At 37.2% G+C, this 5,603-nt stretch overlaps 1 pseudogene; it reads right to left on the bottom strand.

Annotated features, from left to right (window-relative positions):
- Positions 1-4,104, bottom strand: part of LOC107733922 (NACHT, LRR and PYD domains-containing protein 3-like) — a 6,463-nt pseudogene extending 2,359 nt beyond the window's left edge.
- Positions 4,105-5,603: the final 1,499 nt, after the last annotated feature.

The following is a 5,603-nucleotide window of genomic DNA, read 5'->3' as shown; positions in this document are numbered from 1 at the left end:
CATTGGCTCGTTTAGTTTACACTCAAAGTAGATTGGTCTCTCTAAGCGAGACCCCAATTCGTCGGTCATCCGACATGACGTCTCCGTTCCCTCCTTCAGGGAACGAGGGTTACCATACGTAACCGAGACGATACACCTGTAAATATAATTGGGTTATTTATGTGCCAGTGTAATAGTGATTTCTTTGGCCATGTTTGTGTGTAATAAAACAAGTGCTGATATAGCAAACCAAAACAGTCTTTAACATAATATAAAAAATTATTATTAAAATAAAAAATTTATTAAAAGTTCTGACTGTGACAAAAACTTTAGTGGGTTTTTACAAATATTAAAATAAGTAATAAATAAAATTTTATGGTTTTTGTATGTGAAAGACATATCTCACACAGGCATGAAAACCATCAAAGAAAAGATCTTACTTAAGTTTCTGCAGTTTACAGTGAGAAACCTTAAGTCCATCAGATAGACGCTCAATGCCCACATTTTGTAGTTTATTCCCAGACAGATCCAGTTCTCTCAGATGTGAGGGGTTTGACTTCAGAGCTGAAGCCAGAACAGCACAACCTTTATCTGTGATATTACAGTCATCCAAACTGTAAAGAAATTGAAAACTTAAGTAAAAAGTTACCAGTTTTTTTAAAAAAACTTAAAAATGCCTCTTGCTGTGATGCAAAAATTGTATTTTACAGAACAACAGTAATATTAACAGTAAAAAGTTTCTTTGATTTTAAATGTTAAACCAGCTTTATGGTATCAAATATCAAAATATGGCACGAAAACTATGAAAATATTAGAGGTTATAGGTTATGCCACTATGCACCTCTCAAGTCACTGCAAACAGGATCAGTACTAACAGAAATTCATAGATCATCCAGAATTATCTGTAAAATGTTGTAATTGTGTAGTGATCATCTGTGTCACTTACTTTGCTGATCTGGATTCTTTAATCACAGGAAGCAACTTCTGAAGAACTTTATCTGAAATATTTTTATTTCCAATAAATGTATTCAGCTCAAACACATCCATTACTTGCTCTGATGTCAACAATTCAAACAGTAAAGATGACCAGTTTTACTCTGTAGTGTCTTATCCACAGCTCTCTGATGCAACTCAGATAATGAAACATGTTCTGATGAATTATGAAAACAAACTAAAACCTTTACCAGTTTTCTCTTTTTGGTGATTTGGTCAAACACATTTATATTGTGGTTTGTACAAGAGAGGTGCACATATAGAGCAGCTAGATGTTCCTGAACGCTCAGATGAACAAAGCAGAAGACTTTCCCCTGATACAAGCCAAACTCCTCTCTGAAGATCTGAGTGCACAATCCTGAGTACACTGATGCTTCTGTCACATCAATGCCACACTCTCTCAGGTCTTCCTCATAGAAGATCATATTGCCTCTATCCAGTTGCTCATATGCCAGTTTCCCTAATTTGAAAACCATTTCTTTGTCTGTGTCCTTCTTCTCATTGTACTTTGTGTATTTAATGTTAATCTGTGCCGTCAGGAAGTGTGTGTACATTTGAGTGAGAGTCTTGGGAATCTCTCCACTCTCTGCTCGACTCAACATCTTCTCCAGAACAGCGGCTGAGATCCAGCAGAACACTGGGATGTGGCACATGATGAAGAGGCTCCTTGATGACTTCAGGTGTGAGATGATTGTATTAGCCAGACTCAGATCACTAATTCTCTTCCTGAAGTATTCCTCCTGCTGTGGGTTCTTGAAACCTCGTACCTCTGTCACTGACACTCGTCCAGACCATCAAAGATGAACAACACTTTATATTCATCACTGGATATCTCCATTTCTTTAGTTTCAGGGAAAAAGACATGAAGAAGTTCTGAAAGACTGAGTGTTTTGTCCTTCATCAGATTGAGCTCTCTGAAAGGAAGTGGAAATATGAGCTGGACGTCCTGATTCTCTTTCCCTTCTGCCCAGTCCAGGATGAACTTCTGCACAGAGACTGTTTTTCCAATGCCAGCGACTCCCTTTGTCAGCACAGTTCTGATGGCTTTGTCTTGTCCAGGTAAAGCTCTAAAGATGTCACTGCATTTGATCGGTGTGTCCTCTGTTGCTGCTCTCCTGGATTGTGTCTCAATCTGTCTCACCTCGTGCTCATTACTGATCTCTCCACTCTCACTCTCTGTGATGTAGAGCTCGGTGTAGATCTCATTCAGGAGTGTTGGGTTTCCCTGCTTTGCTGTTCCCTCATACAGACACTGAAACTTCTTCATCAGATTTGATCTAAACGTGTTGAGGACGTCATGGCTGTAAAATTAAAATACTACATTATTACATGTATAAAAACAGTAGAAGTCTAATGAAGTGAATCCTTACAATTATTGATCATGTCATTGATTATGAACTATATGATGAATCTTTGCAGCATCAAAACCTTGTATTTTACCTGTCGCCAGGACACACGCTTTCATTAAAGTCTTGTGGTTGATTCACAGACTCATCATATTTCATTTTCTTACAGACGGGTTCTGTTACAGCTGTTCTGGGTCGCAGGATTTGCCTTAAAACAACATTAAATAAACAATCAGATACTTTGACGATGAAATGTGTTACTAACTGAATAATTCTGTAAACAGTTCAGTTGCTGAGTAATTGTGTTAGAAATATATGAAATGGATAGTTTCGAATGGTGATAAAATGCTATTCTTTCTATGGGCCCAATTGCTATGTAGTTTGCCAGCCATAAACCGCTTATACAGTGAGGATAATGAACTAGATTACTTGATGGAATTTTTTATAGTAATTATTATTATTAATAAATGTAACTATTTATTGAGTATTAGTGGGGGGGGGTTACATTGCTGTTGCTGCCATTTTATAAAACCAGGCACCATGAGAGTTCAATACCGTAAGCGATCATGTACACTTTGACTTCTGTCTCCACTCTTCATTTCTGGTGGAGGATCTATAGACCAGTCACTCTTCATGGACACACAGCTGGGCTCTGCTGAATCTGATCTCTTCTGCTGAGCTAAACTGTAACAGAACAGCTTAAAATTATATATATATTTTTAAGTTAATTGATTAATCTTTTATGATGTCAACCATTGAGCAGGCCCACATGGAACCAGTGCCTGCAGAACTACATGAAGTTATATATATTACCCACCCACTGCATGCTTGTTTAGTATGGTGGCTAAATTAATAATACTTTTAGTTACGAATTAAAGCACAATGCTCTCAGTTCTGTTTAACACAACAGATTGCACAACAAAATTCCAACTATTTATTAAATGTTGGTGGCCATGAGAAACATGAAATGTCATGGTAATACCATAAGCAATTGTGTACCTTCTGTCTCCACCCTTCATTTCTGGTGGAGGATCTATAGACCAGTCACTCTTCATGGACACACAGCTGGGCTCTGCTGAATCTGATCTCTGAATCTGCTGAGCTAAACTGTAACAGAACAGAGGTTACATTTAATTTGTAAAGTTACCGTAGATTCAGTCTTTGTGATGTGAACCCTCTGCAGAATTGGAACATTATGAAGTTATGCATATTACCCACCCCCTGCAAGTTTGTTTATTAATTATTGTGACTAATTTTATAATACTTTCAGTTATGAATTAGAGAGCAGTACTCTGTTCCAACACACATTTAAACCGATTTCCAAAATTCCACAATTTATTGAATATTGGCGTTTTTTCATATTACTGTTGCTTATCAAAACATTAAGAAACTGGGAAAGAACACAAGAGTTCAATACCATAAGTAATTGTGTACCTGACACTATGCCTGTCTCCACCCTTCATTTCTGGTGGAGGATCTATAGACCAGTCACTCTTCATGGACACACAGCTGGGCTCTGCTGAATCTGATCTCTCCTGCTGCACTGAACTGTAATACAGCAAACAAGAGGGCTTGGTGGTGTGTCAACTGGTGTGTGTCTTTCATAATAAAACCAGAAAAAGTGTATTAACAAAGTAAAAGTGGTCAGTTTTGATTTCATGTTGTCTTTAATGAGAGTACCTGCATCCCGGAGAAAAATCTCCATCTTTGTTTTTTTGTACTTGACTCATTCTGTCCTCACGAAGCTGCACTGGTGCGTCTGATTAGTCTGATCTCCTCTTACTGACTCCGACTGGAAATAACAGAGACACTGATTCAGACACATTAAACACTATCACAGTAATTCAACTAGAAATTTAGCTTCATGTAATGTTGAACCTGAATGTATTTGTAAATGTTGCTATTGAGTAAACTGAATTTAGTCAGAACACACCCCATTATGTTGTTTGTGTAAACACCAAAGACAGAAGGAATGGGCTAAGGCTATTAAAATATGTTCTTGAACAAGTCAAGCTCACTTATAATTGTAACTGGTCTGAGCAAAGATGCTCACAAGTAGTTTCTACCATTTCCTGGTTTTGACTCGTATATTCTTGCTCCCCTACCACTAGGGTTTACTTGGTATGATCCATTTGCTTTAACTTGCAAATATACCAAATGTAATGTGAGGAAGTCACACCCACAGGTTTTTTTAATTTTTTTATATATATATATAAACAAAGGAAACTGGTGTTCTCGCTTATTGTTTCTAAATATGACTGCTGTGTAGTGTAGGCCTATTCTTCGGTTTTGTTACAGTGGAGTTGTATTGTTTTATTTTTATATTATTATTATTGTTGTTATTATTATTATTACTTTAAAGGATTCTTATTTTTCGTTGTTTTTTTCATGATTATTTCATTAGCATTGAGGTGGGTGACTGCAGGACAGATGGCGTCAGCAACATACGATCGAAAAACAACAAAAACAAAGCATAAAAGGTGATTGAGCGATAATAATAGTTTAAACGATGCAGTACAACAATAAGCGAAAATCGTAACTCGTATATTTTAGTGATAATATTAAGCCGCGTTACCGTCAAACCTCGCGACGTCGTACCGCACTTGACCTACAGTAACGCACAGCTGCTCTCGCGTCGATATTATCGGACAGGCTACAACATTTTACAAATGGTGTTTATCTACCAAATATAATCATCACCCTTCATTTCTGGTGGAGGATCTATAGACCAGTCACTCTTCATGGACACACAGCTGGGCTCTGCTGAATCTGATCTCTGAATCTGCTGAGCTAAACTGTAACAGAACAGATTAAAATTATATATATATTTTTAAGTTAATTGATTAATCTTTTATGATGTCAACCATTGAGCAGGCCCACATGGAACCAGTGCCTGCAGAACTACATGAAGTTATATATATTACCCACCCACTGCATGCTTGTTTAGTATGGTGGCTAAATTAATAATACTTTTAGTTACGAATTAAAGCACAATGCTCTCAGTTCTGTTTAACACAACAGATTGCACAACAAAATTCCAACTATTTATTAAATGTTGGTGGCCATGAGAAACATGAAATGTCATGGTAATACCATAAGCAATTGTGTACCTTCTGTCTCCACCCTTCATTTCTGGTGGAGGATCTATAGACCAGTCACTCTTCATGGACACACAGCTGGGCTCTGCTGAATCTGATCTCTGAATCTGCTGAGCTAAACTGTAACAGAACAGAGGTTACATTTAATTCGTAAAGTTACCGTAGATTCAGTCTTTATGATGTGAAC

This window comes from Sinocyclocheilus rhinocerous, unplaced genomic scaffold (assembly GCF_001515625.1).
Source record: "Sinocyclocheilus rhinocerous isolate Xijiao unplaced genomic scaffold, SAMN03320098_v1.1 scaffold1091, whole genome shotgun sequence".
NCBI classification, from domain to species: Eukaryota; Metazoa; Chordata; class Actinopteri; order Cypriniformes; family Cyprinidae; genus Sinocyclocheilus; species Sinocyclocheilus rhinocerous.
The sequence above is the reverse complement of the archived record's forward strand: the minus strand, read 5'-3'. Positions and strand labels throughout refer to the sequence as shown.